Genomic DNA, 19,503 nt, shown 5'->3' on the forward strand with positions numbered 1-19,503 from the left:
ACCAGACACCACTCGTGAGAGCTTCAGGTTAACGTATTAGCTGCCGTAAGAATTCACCTAAATAACTGAAACTTCTCAACCACAAATATTATCCCTTGTGTCTGAAGATCTTATAGGTTGTTACGTCATTGTTAAAGATATAAAAATAGGAAAAAAACACGTCAAAATCACTTCGATAATTTTGCCTTAAGCAGTTACTTGTACTTAATACCTAGTAAGGATTTAGATATACAGTAGTCATTTAATGTAGGAATACCTTTACAAGAAATGAAATTATTATTATTTTATTTCATATTTTTTTTCCTCTTAACCGTTGCTAAATGAACGCACTATAACCAAACCTTGATCAAAAACAGTAAATCCTCTGTTAATCCTCCTGTTTCACCTAGAGTTCATCAATATACCCGTTCACTGTTGTTACCTCACTGTTATAACAACATTTGCACGACCTGGAGTTAATAATATAATAATAATAATTATCAATATCCTTAGAGAGCTGTGAAAATTGTTTGCTCATTAATTCAGGGTTGTCAGGCGTCTTATACCAGGATAATCTTATAGTGTGAATTAACTATGATTAAACCATTGTATATTGTATAATCACTCATTGTATAGTCACTCATTGTATAGTCACTAATAGTCACTCATTGTATAGTCACTAATAGTCACTCATTGTATAGTCACTCGTACACTCATTGCATAGTCACTCATTGTATAGTCACTCATTGTATAGTCTCTCATTGTATAGTCACTCATTGTATAGTCACTCATTGTATAGTCACTCATTGTATAGTCTCTCATTGTATAGTCACTCATTGTATAGCCACTCATTGTATAGTCACTCTGTTTCTCGGTTCAGACTAAGGCATAACAATGCTTCCCGAACTGTACACACGATAGAAGCTTCCCCTATAACTCTGAACCTGTAAGACTGAACCTATAACTCTGAACCTGTAAGACTGAACCTGTAAGACTGAACCTATAACTCTGAACCTGTAAGACTGAACCTGTAAGACTGAACCTGTAAGACTGAACCTGTAACTCTGAACCTGTAAGACTGAACCTATAACTCTGAACCTGTAAGACTGAACCTGTAAGACTGAACCTGTAACTCTGAACCTGTAAGACTGGGTAAGACTGAACCCTGAACCTGGAACCTGTAAGACTGAGTGCTGAACCTGTAAGACTGTGTAAGACTGAACATTAAGTGTAAGACTGTGTGTGTGTGTATGTGTGTGTGTGTGTGTGTATGGCGTCTCAGTCTGGCTGGCGTTCCCATGTGGAGACGAGATGGTTAAAGACTCGAGTCCTGAAAAGCCATACTCTCTCTCTCTCTCTCTCTCGTGGAATAACATGGCGGCAATCAAGGGTTCTGTTCCGTCCCTCTATTAATGGCTGATAGATACCTTACCATCCACACACACACACACACACACACACACACACACACACACGATCAAAGAGTGGGAGAGCAAGTATGGGTCTATTATGGCTCTAACGACAGACTGCTGTAAGGGTTAGTGTAATAGGGTACAGTGGAACCTCTGTTTAGCGGACTACAGAGAGAGGAAATTACGTTTAGGTTAGGTTAGGTTAGGTTAAGTTAGGTTAGGTAAGGTTAGGTAAGGTTAGGTTAGGTTAGGTTAGGTTAGGTTAGGTTAGGTTAGGTTAGGTTAGGTTAGGTTAAGTTAGGTTAAGTTAGGTTAGGTTAGGTTAGGTTAGGTTAGGTTAAGTTAGGTTAGGTTAGGTTAGGTTAAGTTAGGTTAGGTTAGGTTAAGTTAGGTTAGGGAAGGTTAGGTTAGGTTAGGATAGGTTAGCATTTGGACGGTTAATCTTCAGGTAATCCCATTAAACTACAACATATCACAACTACAATAACAACCAAGAGTAGTGGATGGTCGCCCCCCCCCCCTGTTAAAACCATCCAATCGTGTTTCCATTATTCTATCATTTAACCCAACAGACACGACAAAATAATTACACCCGGACTAATCGTATGGATAAAGCTGGTCTCGCTGTCTCTCGATCGTGGTTAGGTTAGGTTAGGTCAAATAATTATCTCTACGGTACTACAACACACGATTGAGAGAGAGAGGGAGAGAGGGAGAGAGAGAGAGAGAGAGAGAGAGAGAGAGAGAGAGAGCTCATAGAAAATAATCATTACTAATTATTCCTATCAAAAAAAGATGTAAATATTCCGATTAATTTAAATACTCTAATTAAAAAAAAAGAATCAAACAGGCAACAAATAAACAATTACAAAACATTAATAAAACATAAACAAGCATTATTAAAACATCACCGAAACAACAAATTACTGAAAATCTGACGTAAAGCGTAAATAGCAAAAAAAATCGTAAAAAAAAAATAAATATACCAAGAAAATCGTAAATTCCAACATTTTTTTTTTTACAACTCGGGCTCCTCACCTCAGACCCTCCCACCCTATAAATAGTTTTGGTCAATGTCGTGGCTCACAGCTTCCCTCACTAGACAAATATCTTATGGTTTTGTCGGCTGTCTTGGTCGAATGGTCTTACCGTTTGTTACTGTTTATACCTGTACTGTCTAGGTAAAGTACATGGAGAACTGTATACCGTACTATACCTCTTATGGGTTATATAAACTATAAACCTGCATGTCGTCGAGCCAACACTAAGACGATTGTTCTTGTATTATTATTATTATTGTTTTTCTCGTGTTGTTATTGTTGCTTTTGTTGTCGTTGTATTATTATTATTATTATTATTATTATTATTACTATCTTTTCCATCTTTATAACGTAAGAGAGGAGTGTAGAGCAACAGGCCGAGGTTCCGTTTTCTTTGAAGAGTATCTCTGTTTTTCATCTCAAACTCCTCTAATTTTCTCTCATCACGACAACCCCTTTCCCCTCCCCTTGCGTCCACCTGAGTGAGTCTACAACCCCCTCCCTCCCACCAGAGTGTGTCTAGAGAATTAGGTAGAGATTGGCTACACTATTTTCAGCTGAGGTATACGAAAAGGAAGAGAAGCTTAATATCTATTCTGGCAACAGTTGATCACCAGATGACGTCACTTAATTACAGGTCACGTGACGCCAATGTTTACATCAGGGGAATATAATTATCAATCAAAGGAGATAAGGAGATAAAAGAATCGAACTGGTGGTAATATTAGTTAAAGGAATATAAGATTGACCTGACCTGACCCTGACCCTGATCCTGACCCTGACCTTGACCCTGACCCTGACCCTGACCCTGACCCCCCCTTAGATTAACGTGGGTTTATAAAGTGGGTTTATACTCTTCTGACGGTGGTGATTAGAGGAGGGTTTAAACAGTACTGAAAGAGATAACACAGTTTATATTTAAGGTGAATTGTCTTTTCGGGTTGACAAAACAAATTATATATAAACACTCCAGCTTATTTCAATAGCTGCTTAAATATCCTAATGATAACCTAACCTAACCTAACCTGACCTGACCTGACCTAACCAAACCTAACCTGACCTGATCTAATCTATACCAACCCAACCTAAACTAACCTAACCCAAAATGTCCCGACTAAAATGTCTCGTCTAATATGTCTCGTCTCATATGTCTCGTCTCATATGTCTCGTCTAATATGTCTCATCTAATATGTCTCGTCTAATATGTCTCGTCTAATATGTCTCGTCTAATATGTCTCGTCTAATATGTCTCGTCTAATATGTCTCGTCTTATGTCTCGTCTATGTCTCGTCTAATATGTCTCGTCTAATATGTCTCGTCTAATATGTCTCGTCTAATATGTCTCGTCTAATATGTCTCGTCTAATATGTCTCGTCTAATATATATGTCTCGTCTAATATGTCTCGTCTAATATGTCTCGCGAATCAGCAACAAAACCTGTTTCTTGATGAACTCAGCTGGATATTATCAGCTGGTTCAGGTGAGAGCTGATACATGGAGTCCATTCTCACGAGGATGGAGGGAGGGAGGGGGATGGAGGAGGGGGGAAGGGAGGGGGGAGGAAGGGAGGAGGGGAGATGAAGGAGAAGGGGAAGAGGGTAGATGGGGAGATGGATGGGGAGGGGAAGGGGTAGTAGATGGGTGAGATGGAGGTGTTGGGGAGAAAAATGGAGAGAGGAGAAGAATGGGGAGGAGAAGAGAGAGGGGAAGAGGTAGAAGGAAGGGGAAAGGGAAAATGGGGATGGAAGGACAAGGGAGAGAGGGAGAAGGAGGTGATTGGAGGATTTGGGTGGTAGAGAAAGAGGGGGGTGGGAGGGGAAGAAAGGAAGAGGGAGAGGGGTAGTGAGTAAGGGAGCGGTAGACAGAGAGGGGGAGGGGGAGAAGAAAGGGGGTTGTGTGGAGGGGGAATTACCAAGCAGGGGATGGGAGTAAAGAGGATAGAGGAAGAGAGGGATGGAAAGAAAGAAAGGGAGAGGAAGAGGTGTGACAGTTCGACGGAGAAACAGATCATATCCTCCTTCAACTTCCTCCTCCTCCTCCTCCTCCTCCCTCCTGAAAGTGGTCAACAGGTTATGACAAATAAGCGAAAGAAACGGATTTTGACGTCAAGTTTAGCTTCTTTCCACACTGATAGAGTGAGGGGAAGGGGGGTGAAGGGGAGGGGAAGGGTCAGCAGTGGGAGAGGGAAAGGGACCGTGTGTGTTTGAGTGGAAAGGCTATTAAGGTACTAGGAACTTATCCCCTCCCTCACTCCACCACGTATTCGCTCGTGTCAATAGCCTACAACTAGCGACCAACCTTCACAGATGAAAGATTACGAGACCTTAACGAGACAGGTGACAGGTGACGTCTCTCTTAATCTATGACGACTTTTACCACCACCCTTCCTCACCTTTCCCACATCTAAACATACCCGCTCCCTTCCTTTCCTTCCTTCCCCTTTCCCTGTCCTGTGATGTGTAATGGGTGATTCATGGGGTGGCAGTGGACGATAGGAACTAGGAGGAATGAGGGACAGAAGGGAGAAGAGGGGTGGAAGGGAGAAGAGGGGTGGAAGGGAGAAGAGGGGTGGAAGGGGAGGGAGGGGATGGGCGTAAGCATCATCCAATTGAGATTAAGTCTTCAAGGAGAGCCTCAGATATTTGTTCCACGAGATTACTAAGAACTGTGCCGGGTGAGTTTTGTACCCGTGCGCCGCCCCGTCCACCACACACCAAAGACCATGTGATGTTGGATTGTGTATCTGACCTGAATCTCTCTAATCTTTTAAAGGCCAAGGAAGAGCATTGGGTAATTCTATATTTAGTTGATAATGGATATGTGGCTAAATTCGACTCATAAACTGTGGTTAACAAAATCTATTAAGAATTGATAATGAGAAATATAACTTTAGTAGAGATATTTAACAGTGTCTTCAGTTTTCATATTTAAAAAAAAAAAAAACTTTGTCGGGATTCAAGACCATGAACCTGACCTGACCTGACCTGACTTTAGTGCTGTTATATATTTATTAGGTCAAGCTGACGTCAGAGAAGCGGTGTTAGTGAGGGAGGGAGGGGGGGGGCCTGCTCTCACTGACACATATTACATGAGGTACAGAAATATCGCTGCGCACTTTCCATACATGCATAAACAAATAGAAGCTTGAGCAGTTCGACAAATAATTATACAAAAATAATAAAAAATACAAAAAGCAAATTAAATAAATATTCACATAATAAAACAATTCTTCTAAAACACAACACGACACAACACGTACAGTACACGATACAACACGTATAGTACACGACACACACAGTACGAGGTCAATACACCTACGTGGTTGGTGGTATTGTTAGCAGACGAGCGCTGACCTCCCTGGGGCCTGGTTGCTTTATGCCCCGTTACTGTTACTTGTTGTGACTGGTGGTAACAACAGGGACAACAGTAACACCCGATAATGTTACTTTTCACAGGCTGTTACAGTGTTAATGGTGACTGTCTTGGTGACTTACAGTACACTGCCGTGATAACAGTGACTGACAGTGACCACGATAAGGGGGACAAGGTACTGCAGTATCGGACTGATTTTTTCCCTGATAAAATATTTACGGTTTCCAAAGATAAACAAATTATTATTATTATTATTATTGTCTTTCTCTATAAATAATCTTGCAATACGATAAACAATGTTGCCAAGTTCATTTATGTATTGATTATAAGCGTCTTGAGAGTAATGCTAATCAACGGAGCTGGTAACGATGACAAGTGGTGGTGGTGGTGGTGGTGGTGGTGGTGGTGCTACTACGACTGGCCCCGGCGTTAGTGTGAGTGCCACTGGTGCAGGGAGCTGGTGGCACTGGCAGGTCGAGGGGCCTCCTTCACCTGGTCGACGCAACACGCATGACAGAAAACATTTTATTGAAGGGGTAACTCAAGTGTTATGAAGGATACCTGTTGCATGGGGGAGGGGGCGTGTGGCTGATCTTCCATATTGATTCAAGCTTTCTCAACTCTCTCTCTCTCTCTCTCTCTCTCTCTCTCTCTCTCTCTCTCTATCAGTACTGGCCCCTGTGTGTCAGAGTTATCACCTTTATCATCATCCATCTTTTCAACCTTCATTAATACACGTTATTCATTATCATCCATCATTCTCACCTCCTCAACCACCACAACCAATTCGTCTAGCAGCTACTGATGGCGCCCATGTTGCCACCCTCTGCCTCCTTCATCGCCTCCTCCCACTTCACCACAAAGACTCGGGAGAGACCTCAGAACCCGCCCATTAATACGACTTTGTGTTACTTGAAACAAATGACTTTCCCAGAAACTTTTTGAAATGGAAATACCTGTGAATAATTGCATTTCTGAGCGAGAGAGAGAGAGAGAGAGAGAGAGAGAGAGGTGTTTTACTTACTGCTATATGATTTATATAAGTAATACAGTATAGTGTTTTCTCAATGTTGGTGGAAACTTAATATAACTTGAACTAAATGTTTTTATTAATTTGTTCACGAACTTCTTAAGAGTATTCCCTCCATCACCACCACCATTGACGTCTTCACCACCCTACCACCATCACCACCCTCACCACCCTACCACCATCACCACCCTACCACCACCACCACACCTAAACGTCAGAAGTTAATCAAGACATAGAGGATGATAGTCACGAGGAGAGACGGTGGTGTGTGGTCTATGAAACAGTCAAATGGTTCACTGTTCATTAGTGGGCTGGTTAGTCTCTCTCGCCCACCCCACCCACACCACAACCCACCCCAGCCCACACCACAACCCACCCCAGCCCACCCTTCTTGGAGCACCTTGTAGATTATTATTTTTCTTTCTATTATTATTGGTATTATTATTATTGTGGTGCAGATGATGTAGATTAACATACAGTATAAGTGTTACCTGGGTTGTAGGGACACACACACACACACACACACACACACACACACACACACACACACACACACACACACACACACACATACAGTCGCTTTACTGTCGTATGTCTGTCTATTTGATACCCTACGCCTTCCTCCCGTAGCAGTGGCAACAGAAGGAGGAGCTCGATAGACACCCCCGCCTCTCACAACCCTCCTGACGAGTTGTAAATTGTTGTGGCCACAGATCTCTCATTATACTTTCCTCGCCTTCACGCTTTCCCCATTCCCTACCTCCACGCCCTCCCCACTCCCTACCTCCACGTCCTCCCCACTCCCTACCTCCACGCCCTCCCCACTCCCTACCTCCACGCCCTCCCCACTCCCTACCTCCACGTCCTCCCCACTCCCTACCTCCACGCCCTCCCCACTCCCTACCTCCACGCCCTCCCCACTCCCTACCTACCATGTTAGCGGCTTCGGTTCCTCAAATTATCATAAAGTTAAATAAAAAAGAATCCCCCATTTCAGCTGAGGACGACGTGGAGTGTCTAACTAGGTTAATTAACTGCCTCGACAAGTGAAGCTGTTAAGATCGGGAGGAAAGTTCACCAAGATCCTGTGTATGTCAAGTGATGGTGTGTGTGTGTGTGTGTGTGTGTGTGTGTGTGTGTGTGTGTGTGTGTGTGTGATCTATACAAGGACTGGAGAGATTCAATGTAACTCAATCAGGGGCGCATCCAGGAAGGGGAGAAGGGGGAGGGGGGGGAGGGGGCTTTAATCTCCCCACCCTCACCCTCTCCTTATCTCCACGTCCCACACAATCATATGCTCCCCAGACACAAGTTCTTTTCTCTAACCAACTAAACAAGACAGAACCTGAAATAACTTAAGGAGTGACTTTCTTGAACACAAAAGTCACTAAGAGTTTTGTAACATTAATGCAGAATTAGTTTGAGCTTTGACAAATCAAAAAAACAGTATTAATGATATCAAATATGTCAGAAACTTTAGCTAAGATGCCTAAGTAAACATCAAAGCTAGGGTCTTATTGTAGTCAGCCTTAGTAGTTTACTCATATTAACTATATCCGTTCATATTAACTCCGGGTTTTCGCCAGTAGTTTGAGTAGTATATAATGCACTAGTCTATTTCTCAGGTTATATTGGTAAACTTTAAAAAATGAAATATGTAAACTTTTTCGAAGACTTTAAAGATTGCTAGTTAACATAACGTCTCCTCCCTGTCTGTTGGGTGACCTCAGCATAAAATAAACAATGGATTTGAAGACTCTTTATTATTATTATTATTATTATTATTATTATTATTATTTCTCCTTGTCTGGGTTGGGTTGATAACAGTGCAGTATTTTACCTCCGGAATAGATTTTTTTTCTGGCAACATTCTTGTGAGTTAAATTCTTTAGTAATCGTGTAATTCAATTATTCTGTTTACTCCCTCAATTATAAACTTTCTCAATTCAATTATTACAAATCTGTCCTAGCCAAAAAAAGTTGTACAAAAATTGGTATTCAACCCTTTAAAAAAAAATCCCGAGTGTGTTTCTATGTAAAGATAATTCGATTCCCTTTCTGGAGGCTTCTACCCACGATTCTCATAAGCAAAGTTAAATTATAACAGACAAACACGCTTAATTAACGTAACTTTAATGGTTGTTTTAAGGAGAAGATAATAACGTGCAGTGGTTATTTCTAGCACAAGTTTCCTGAGTTTGATTGCCTGAACAAAGGGAATTAACCTCCGCGGCACAAAACAGAGCCGCCATCTTAACGTTTGAAGGCAAATTGTCTTCTGAGTAAATAACTTCATAATTATTTCTATAATGAGAAGAAACTTAAAGAAATGTTCCTTGTATAATATCTTTGTTTCATCTATTTGTATACAGGGTGATTCAGCAAAGAGTACATTAAATTGGAGGGTGAAATCCTTGGATAATTCTAAACCATAATGTTTCTATGGTAAAATGTCAGATTCTCCATATATGCCCACGTGTTCCTGACAGGTGCGACCAAATGAAACATACAGGTAGTCCCGGCATTCTGGAACACGTCAGACAGTCAATGGTACGACGTGTACAGGCCTGCATTGAGGCAGAAGGAGGCAACTTTGAACATTTCCTTTAGGTTGTAACAAAGAGAGGTCAACACTGTAGAGATCTGTGAATAAATGATTACAAAAACCTATGGGAGTTTCACTTCAAATTCACCCTCATTAATACAGCATCTTAAATGTATTGGAACATGGAAACTATGCAGAATCTGACATTTTATCATAGACACATTGTGGTTTAGAATTATCCAAGGATTTCACCCTCCAATTTAATGTACTCTTTGCTGAATCACCCTGAATTATGGTAAGATGATGTTTAGCTGCATTTTTCAGCCCAATACCTGTTTTTCCTGATTGATTCGAACGATACGATAGCTTTTGTTTTTTATTGTAATTAACCAATAAACAATATCATCTACAATCTTATTAAAGCGAAGAATACGACAAATACCGATTCGAAGAACAAGAACTGGTAAAGAACGAAGACCACCTGGTTGACACAACAACGAGTTTCCCGCCTTCCAAGAAATTTCATTTTCTAAGCTATTAAAAGTTTTCGACGACTGAAATAAGATTTTCTTTTTTTAACCAGGACCATGACTGTATCTACCGTGTACACATGTGACCGTATTATGTACACACCTGAGTGATAGTATACATCTTCATTGTACACCTGAGAGAGAGAAAATTATTACACCTGGCTCATCACTACACAGGTAACTCCCACAGGTGTTAATGGACTCGAGTTAACTATTACCTCCCACAAAAGGTCTCGCCGTTTGATGTATGTCTCTCTGGCCACTGAACTCACTTGACTTTCACACTATTGTCTCTCATTCAATGTCCCGTTCTCTCTATATCTGTCTCCCATTCACTGTCTAATTTACCGTCTATTACTCTCTCTCTCTCTCTCTCTCTCTCTCTCTCTCTGGCTCACTCACTCTCACTCCTATATCCATTAAACCTGTTTATTTTCTTTATCAGCCAGTGTTTTTTTCCTCTATCACTATATTCTTCCCTCCCCTCCCCTTCCCTTCCCTCCCCTTCCCTTCCCTTCCCCCCTTCCCTTCCCTTCCCTTCCCTTCCCTTCACTTCCTTCGTTCAATCTCATGCACTCAGCCATTTCCTTCGACAAACTTTATTTAAAAGATTTTAGCGTGGCCACTGTACAGAACCTGGGGGTATCAACAAATTTTTAACACATATTAAAACAAACACAAAAAAACCCGAAGCTACTGTGAAAAACCCGATAAACTAGTAATTAAATTTTCAAGGATTATTTTTTATTAATTATTTACCGATTTAATTCCGACAGGTGGCTGGAAATAAAGATTAATTAACAGCATAATTTACCTTGATATGATACACCTGTCATGTTGTCCCCAGGTGGTAGAAAACAAAGCCCATGTGTTGTTCCTAAATGAGCGCGTGTATGAGCGTTTGTTACTGGTACGGGAGGGGGAAGGGAGGGGGAAGGGAGGGGGAAGGAAGGGAGGGGGTGAGAGAAGGGTGTGGGGGAAGGGTAGGGGACATTTTAGAGGACGAGATAATACATAAAGCTGTTAAATTAACTTGAGTATGGTATAATAATTATGTATACGTATGATGTATTATGTATGGTGAGAAACAATACCACTTTGATGTCTATAGAGCCACAAAAAAACTCAAATTTCTTTTGTTTTTTTGACTTCCCTTCTCTACCCTTTCATCCTTTTCTCAACCCTCCCATATCTTCCCTCCCTACATCTACCCTCCCATATCTTCCCTCCCTACATCTACCCTCCCATACCTTCCCTCCCTACATCTACCCTTTCCCTCCCTCATCTTCCTCTCCACCAGTAGGTCATGGGAAGATGATAGGTTATCGCTGACGAGATTATCATGTAGTGTGTGGCCAGTGTAAGCAAGAGGTCCTCGGCCACCCTACTGCCGAGTGTGTTCAAGTTGTTACACACACACACACACACACACACACACACACACACACACACACACACACACACACACACACACACACACACACAAACATTATCAATCAACAATAAGAGCATCAATTATCTCCCCAATACAAGAAGGTTAGGATTGGATTCCCTTTAAGGAGATCAAATTCCCTCTCTATAAACTCGATCCCTTTATACCACAACAATAATAGACTCAGAAAGACTTCCTCCTCTACCACCAGCCCCACCACTACTACCACAACCTACCACTACTACCACCATCCCTACCCCCATCCATATTGTGGGGAGGGGATATCTCTCTTAGCCTTTCAGGTGTGATAGAGAATGACCTCTTCCAGGTGAGACATGAGACAGTGACCACCAATGTCCCACCACACCACTGAACAGGTGTGACAGAGAGACAATGACCACCACCAGCCCCATCCACTACAGACATCACAACCTGTGGGGTGAGACACAGGTGCCCCTTCCAGTCCCATGTGCTGACAGGTGAGATAATGACCCCTCCTAGACACATGTGTGACAGGTGAGGTGACCCTCCCCCTGACCAGGTGAGACAGGTGAGACCCAGTGGTGTGACAGGTGAGACAGTGACCCCTCCCAGGTGTGGACAGGTGAGACAATGCCCAGACAGGTGAGACAGGTGATGACCTCCCGTGGCCTCCAAGTGTGACAGGTGAGACAGTGACCCTCCCAGGTATGACAGACAATGACCCTCCAGGTGAGGTGTGTGACAGGTGACAGTGACCAGGCCAGGTGAGACAGTGACCCTCCCAGGTGTGACAGGTGAGATAATGACCCCTCCTCAGGTGTGACAGGTGAGATAATGACCCCTCCCCAGGTATGACCAGGTGTGTGACAGGTGAGACCCCTCCCAAAGTGTGACCGTGAGACAGGTGACCCTCCCACAGGTGAGATAATGACCCCTCTCAGGTGGGGTAAATGAGACATCAACATCGCCTGGCGTTTCCTTACACCCTACAATGACCCGCTTATGGAAGATGCACTCAAACGAACATTCGCTTAACTTGTGCTTGCAGTGACCTTGGAGTCGAACGAGAGAGAGAAGAATGTTTATCAAGCACGACCCTACCAAACACGACCCTACGAAACACGACCCTACCAAACACGACCCTATCAAACCCTATGTGACACTCTTGGTAGACCATTAAGCCATTACAGATATATTTATAAAGGCGCACAATGAAAGGTCGATACTATTGTGGGGCTGCCGTCCCGTCCATCACCTCTTCCTCCCACACCCTCCCCTTCCTCCCACACCCTCCCCTTCCTCCCACACCCTCCCCTTCCCCTCACACCCTCCAGTTCCTCCCACACCCTCCCCTTCCCTCACACCTCCCCTTCCTCCCACACCCTCCCATCCTCCCACACCCTCCTTTCCCTCACACCTCCCTTCCCTCACACCCTCCCCTTCCTCCCCACACCCTCCCCTTCCTCCCACACCCTCCCATTCCACCCACACCTCCCCCCTTCCTCCCACACCCTCCCTTCCTCACACCCGCCCCTTCCACCCACACCCCTCCTCTTTCCTCCCACACCCTCCCCCTTTCCTCCCACACCCTCCCCTTCCTTCCACCCACACCTCCCTTCCTCCCACACCCTCCCTTCCCTCACACCTGCCCCCTCCCTTTCCCCTCACACCTCCCCTTCCCTCACACCTCTTCCCTCCCCTTCCCCTCCACACACCCTCCCATCCTCCCACACCCTCCCCTTCCCCTCACAACCTCCCCTTCCTCCCACACCCTCCCCTTCCTCCCATTCTCCCCTCACTTCTCCCCTCCCCAAAGTAGTGACGAGGAGTGAGTATAATTACGATGATAATAATATGTCAGTATAATATTTCACAGGTAATGACATACCTAGATATTAGTAATTACCTCTTGCTGTTGATAAGACCTAGGTAGACGGATGAGATAATTCAGATAATGCAAGATACAAGGCTACTGTCAGATAAACTAATCAACACAGAACACTACCACACAACACTCACAACACTCCAACACAACACTTAGAATACTCCAACACAACACTCAGAACACTACCACACAACACTCAGAACACACCACTCCCACACAACAGTCCCACACCACACAACACTCACAACACTCCCACACAACACTCCCACACAACACCCCCACACAACAACCGTTAATTATTATTTATTATTATTACACACACAGACAGACAGATAGACAGACAGACAGACAGAGACACACACACAGACAGACAAAGAGACAGACCTAACTCAAACAATCTCGACCTATAATCACTCTAAGACAGTGAAGTATTCTAAGTAGACACAAGAACAACTCTGTAACACTAATGACCCGACAATATAATCGAACCACAAGGACACCATAAAATTCACCCGTCAGAGGAGGCATCATAGGGGTCATCATACCTTACCAAACTCACCATTACAAGCAGCAGCCACCCACATCACTCTTCCTCCTCCATTCCCATAATAACTCACTCACTCTAAGCTGTCGTACCCAAAGCTTATTCTGAGAAAGACGTAGATCAAAGCTTATTTTGCAACTACCGAGAAAGACGTAGATATTCTGAAAGCTTTTTTTTTTCACCGAGAGAGAAAATCAATCATCGTTCTGTGCAGTGATTTGACCTTTGACCTCGATTTGTGACCTCTCTTGTAGGGGTCAGAGTATAAGGTGTTTAATGGTCAAACATAAATGACAATAATAACAACAAAAACATAACAAAAACATAAAAAAACAAGATAATAATGACAATAATAATAACCATACCGTATTAATAATAGTAAAATAATAACACTAGGTTATATGTCTTAAAATATTATGTTAAAGGAGATATTAAGAGTGACAATGTTAAAGTGTAACGCTTGTAGTAATTCTATATTACCAGAGAGTGTGTGTGTGTGTAGGTTGGAACTGACCCTCCTAGCAGATCTCACACAAAGGATATCAACTCTGGCTCGCTCAGGTAACGTATCATGAGCTCAAACCTCAACAAGAAACACACTGGAGGACACAAGACGTAGCAACACAGTGTTACAGCCTCGTGTGTTGATGTTATGGTGTGTTACTGAGCATCAACAACCAAGATCATTAAGCGTGTATCTCTAGTTAGTATATACAGTATACTAATTAATTATCAAGAAAGACAACATCCGTCACTCCTGGTAACGGCTGATACTGACCTGTACGTCGACGTCGAGGGACGCCCATCACGCCTCCTGCCTCCCCAGCCTCCTCCAGGAACCCCAGTGCACAGCTCATGGTCAGTAACGTCACTGACGGCACGTTGCCTATACGTACCCCAGTTCTAGGGCACGTGACCACTGTTGTAGGGCACGTTACCCACACGTACTACTGTTTTAGGGCACGTTACCCACACGTACCAGTTCTAGGGCACGTGGCCTGCACGTATCACAGTTCTAGAGCACGTGACCTGCACGTACCACTATCCTAGGGCACGTGACCTGCACGTACCACTGTCCTAGGGCACGTGACCTGCACGTACCACTGTCCTAGGGCACGTTACCCGCACGTATCACTACCCAAAGACACTTTTGTTACAGGATAATTATTACGTCTCAGGGCACCAATATCCCAGGACAAAAATTATTATATCAAGAAGCGTTCATCTCAGGACGTGTTTGTCTCAGTTCACGTCCGTCTCCTCCCAGCTCATGGTAACATCCAGGGAGACGTGTGGCCAAGGACAGCTAAACCCAAAGGCAACTCTGTCTCAGGGGCACATAAGGGCTCCACTGTCAGGACCACCTTCACACACACACACACACACACTGCCCGCTGTGTACGTCGATGTTACAGAGGAAACACAAAACAAATTCGATATGAAATTATTGACCATTGATGCATCTTGTCAATCATTTTCTTTGATTCACTTAACACGATTCTTCTTCTCTACCAATCACATATTTCTTTACACTTCCTTATTTATCTTTGTCTTCTCGTTTACCATATAGTGTTTATTCTATCAGTCACAGAAAAAACCCCACCAATATGATGTAATTTAGGCTGTACAAACACCTAAATATTTTATTGCACAGGAAAATTCAAAATACCACATCTCGTAATATACTTTTCATACATCTACTGTTATACAATAATACACTTATATACACCTTCCAATACACTTAAGTAATAATACAACTGATCATACGCTTCTCATACAATATTTATACATTATACACGAACATAGAGCCCCCCTAATAAAACACACACACACACACACACACACACACACACACACACACACACACACACACACACACACACACACACACACACACACACACACACACACTTGCTACGAGTAATATAAAAGTTCCTATCAAGTTAACAATATGACTAAAGGTAGTGGTAGCTATGACAACAATAATCATTAGGGGGAACTAACTAAAATAGAACTACTCAGTATAAAGCTGTCGCAGGTGACTGAGTAGGAGGAGGAGGAGGAGAAGAAGAGGAGGAGTTGGAGTAAGAAAGGAAGGAAAAACAAAGGAGGAAGAGGAGGGAGAAAGGAGTGAAGTAAATGGGGTAGAGAAGAAGACACGGGGGAAATAGTACAGTAGGAGGAGAATGAGGGAGAAGGAGAGAATCAGAAGAGGGGGGGAAAGAAGAGGGAGCAGGAAGATTGGTCAGAGGGAGAGAAAAATAAGAAAAGGTGAAGAAGAGTAACAGAATAAGAAGATGGTAGGTGAGGGAGGAAGAAGTGAGAGGGAAAGAGAGGAGAGCGAGAGTAAAAGAGAGAGAGAGAGAGAGAGAGAGAGAGAGAGAGAGAGAGAGAGAGGAAGGGAAGGGGTATGGTGGCGAGAGGAAACGTTCACAGGGGGGGGGAGAGAAAGAGAGAGAGAGAGAGAGAGAGAGAGAGAGAGAGAGAGAGAGAGAGAGAGAGAGAGAGAGAGAGAGAGAGAGAGAGAGAGAGAGATAGGGAGGAGGAAAATCTCTCATTATCTCACATCTTAACAATAAAAGCTAATAACAGTAATTACCAACGTTATGCCAATTTACTCGACCCAAAGATAAACAAATATAATAATTACTAATCATTAATCTCCACGTTAAACAAGACACACACCAAAAAAATTATATTATTCAAAAGAGTAATTAAGTTTAGTTGAATATAACGATTTAAAGTATAATGATGAGTACTATTGAGTTCTATAAGACTTCGGTGTACTAGGAGGCAACTGTGCTCAAATACTTTCACTATTGGGGGGGATTAGGAATATTCCCCTTCCCTCCCTACCCCTTCCCCGAGATCGAACCAGTGTCCCTTAGGTCGTGAGGTGAACGTTGTATCCACTCGACCAACGTTAATTAAATAGAAACTTTCACGGTAATTTAAATGACAGGGACAAGACCTCGAGTTAACTTGTTAGTGCAGCAGGAAAGTCACAGCTATACCCTACTGTCACACGATAACATACAGGTCAGTGTAGCAATGGAAACTTGAAGGTTAATGGAGGTAGTAGAGTCTTTTAAAACGTGTTCTAACTATTTAGAGTGACGAGAAGGATGTATGTATGTATGTATGTATGTATGTATGTATGTATGTAAACAACAACAACAACAACAACCACCACCACCACCACCACAATCACAACTACCACCACCACAACAAAAACAACTACCACCACAACAACCACCACAACACACAACAACCACCACCACCACCACCACCACAACAACCACCACCACCACCACCACCACAACAACCACCACCACCATAAAACGTGATTCTTATGACTTCACATCAATACCATCTTTAGTCTTTTCTTCGCCAGACGTGAAGGCAAGGTAAGAATTCTCATCCACTAACCTAACCTAACACATTCTTGGAAAACAGACGCATTTGAGTTGGGTAAAGTGTTGCCGCTACAGTGTGTTGACGTGGGTAATACCTAACATTGTTGACGGGAGATAATGTTGATAAAGACAGGCACACATTGATAAGGACAGCAAAAAAAATATGTTTACCTCCAATGGTTTAATCTCTATCAATCTTAAAGCGTTTTCCACTAAATGAACGGTACGTGTTGACTACTGGTTCACTGGTTGGGGGGTTATAAGGAGTCAGTTTTAGGTGATTCGAGTTTCCTTACTAACAAACGGACAGCCACATATCAATGACTCGTTCTTTGTAAGGCGTTTGCACAGTTTTCCAATAATGTGAACACTGTATGTATGTATGTATGTATGTATGTATGTATGTATGTATGTATGTATGTATGTATGTATGTAGTGTCCACGAGCAAGAACACCGTCAACTTGGTTACATAAGTTTCTAATTGATGATTACGACAAGACCTTTGACGCAATTCCCATCCACTTAACCTAACCTAACCTAACTTACACGAGCGCTTTGGGGTCATATTTCACCAATACCTAGTTGCCAATACCATACATAACCTCAATATCCAGTGCTATCGTGTTGTCCGTGTTATATTATTAGTGTACTGTGTCAGCGCTGTTGTCGGCATCTTGTCAGCAGTAGTTTTTTCACCACACGTGTGACCTGAAGCAACGGAGCTGGACATCGACGCTGACATCAACCATCTAGATAGCGAGTAAACAGAAGAAACATAACAAGACAAACAATAGTGAAAGATACCTAATGAATAATAAATAACTGACATACATTCACCAGCCGATAAAAACTCATCAATAACAATGTTTACAGACCAAAACAAAACATAACACCATCAACTACCATTACAATAAACACAATTTGAAACTATGATCATTACAATAGACTAAACTACGTTATTATATAAACTATAATCATATATTTACTTCAATTTCACCTCAAATATATTAACTCACTCAAGACAACACAAATATTATTTTTATTTCGTATTTCTCAGAGAAGTGTGTGTGTGTGTGTGTGTGTGTGTGTGTGTGTGTGTGTGTGTGTGTGTGTGCGTGCGTGTGCGTGTGTGTGTGTGTGTGTGTGTGTGTGTGTGTGTGTGTGTGTGTGTGTGTGTTGTGTGTGTGTGTGTGCGTGTGTGTGTGTGGTAATACGCCTCCCTAATTTACTCTTCAACAGGTAATACAACCCCCCTCCCCCCCTCCCTATTGAGTAGTAAGAATAGTTCACCTTCCCATTAATTAACACAGGTATTAATGTTATGTATTACTGTTTAAATCAATAATTCTCGCTCTGCCTTTTTTGTCACGCTAAAAGAAACTTCAATAGTTTTCCCCCTACAAATTCTGTTAATATTTTACACCTTATAAACGTATTCGAGTTACACTCCTTGTAATGGCGTGAACTCTCTCTGTTTTCATACTTAATGCACACACACACACACACACACACACACCACCTGAGATCCCTTGTCCGAGAATTGCTGTTCGACACCACAACCGCATCCAGCCCATACGTGCACGAACTGATCGCTATAAGAACAGCCCAGTCCCAACCATTGTAAAAATTATCAATAACTTGTAATAAATCAGTGTATTCACTCCCAGTAAACACTGCTCCTTACACTGTCACTATGTTGAAATGAACTGTAGTTTGAGCTTTTCCACATCTAGTTATTATATGTCTTATTTGTGTCACTTATGTTACTTGTATATTATTTGTAATTCGTAACCCATTCCCCAAATATGTAACTGTATATTTTCAGCCTTCTGGCTGCCAAGCTCTTTCAATAAACCGTTAATTATTATTATTATTATTATTACACTCTCTCTCTCTCTCTCTCTCTCTCTCTCGTACACATAACTCTTGCATTTCTACCCTTTAGCACACACACACTGTAGTGAGGGTGTGGTGGAGTGTGAATACAACTAAGCGAAAGTAAAACGAACTACATGACCACTGTAGCGAGACAGACGTACCTAACCTAAACCTCAACCTCTAAATACTATACCAATAGCCCAGTGAAGCTTTGGCCAACTACTGCAGAGAGGTCGAGAACGTGACCTCCTCAAGACACAGTAAGAGTCACGTCCACCACCATACACCACAGGATATGAACTTACCACAGGATAACCATTGAAACACATCCTATGCCTCATTCCTTACTCAGTACATCACCATACTTCTAAAGATATACAAAAAATTTTCCAATAACGCACAGATCTAGACAGACACCACTCATCTCTTATTCAGTACATCACCATACCTCTAAAAA

At 42.5% G+C, this 19,503-nt stretch overlaps 1 protein-coding gene across 1 annotated transcript in view; it reads right to left on the reverse strand.

The window, feature by feature from the left end:
• LOC121865665 (probable 3',5'-cyclic phosphodiesterase pde-5) overlaps positions 1-19,503 on the reverse strand; it is a 115,407-nt gene that overhangs the window by 89,921 nt on the left and 5,983 nt on the right. Inside the window, 1 exon segment of the mRNA XM_042365190.1 lies at positions 14,530-15,145. The gene's annotated coding sequence lies outside the window, so the exon portion shown is untranslated.

This window comes from Homarus americanus, unplaced genomic scaffold (genome assembly GCF_018991925.1).
Source record: "Homarus americanus isolate GMGI-L3 unplaced genomic scaffold, GMGI_Hamer_2.0 scaffold44651, whole genome shotgun sequence".
NCBI classification, from domain to species: Eukaryota; Metazoa; Arthropoda; class Malacostraca; order Decapoda; family Nephropidae; genus Homarus; species Homarus americanus.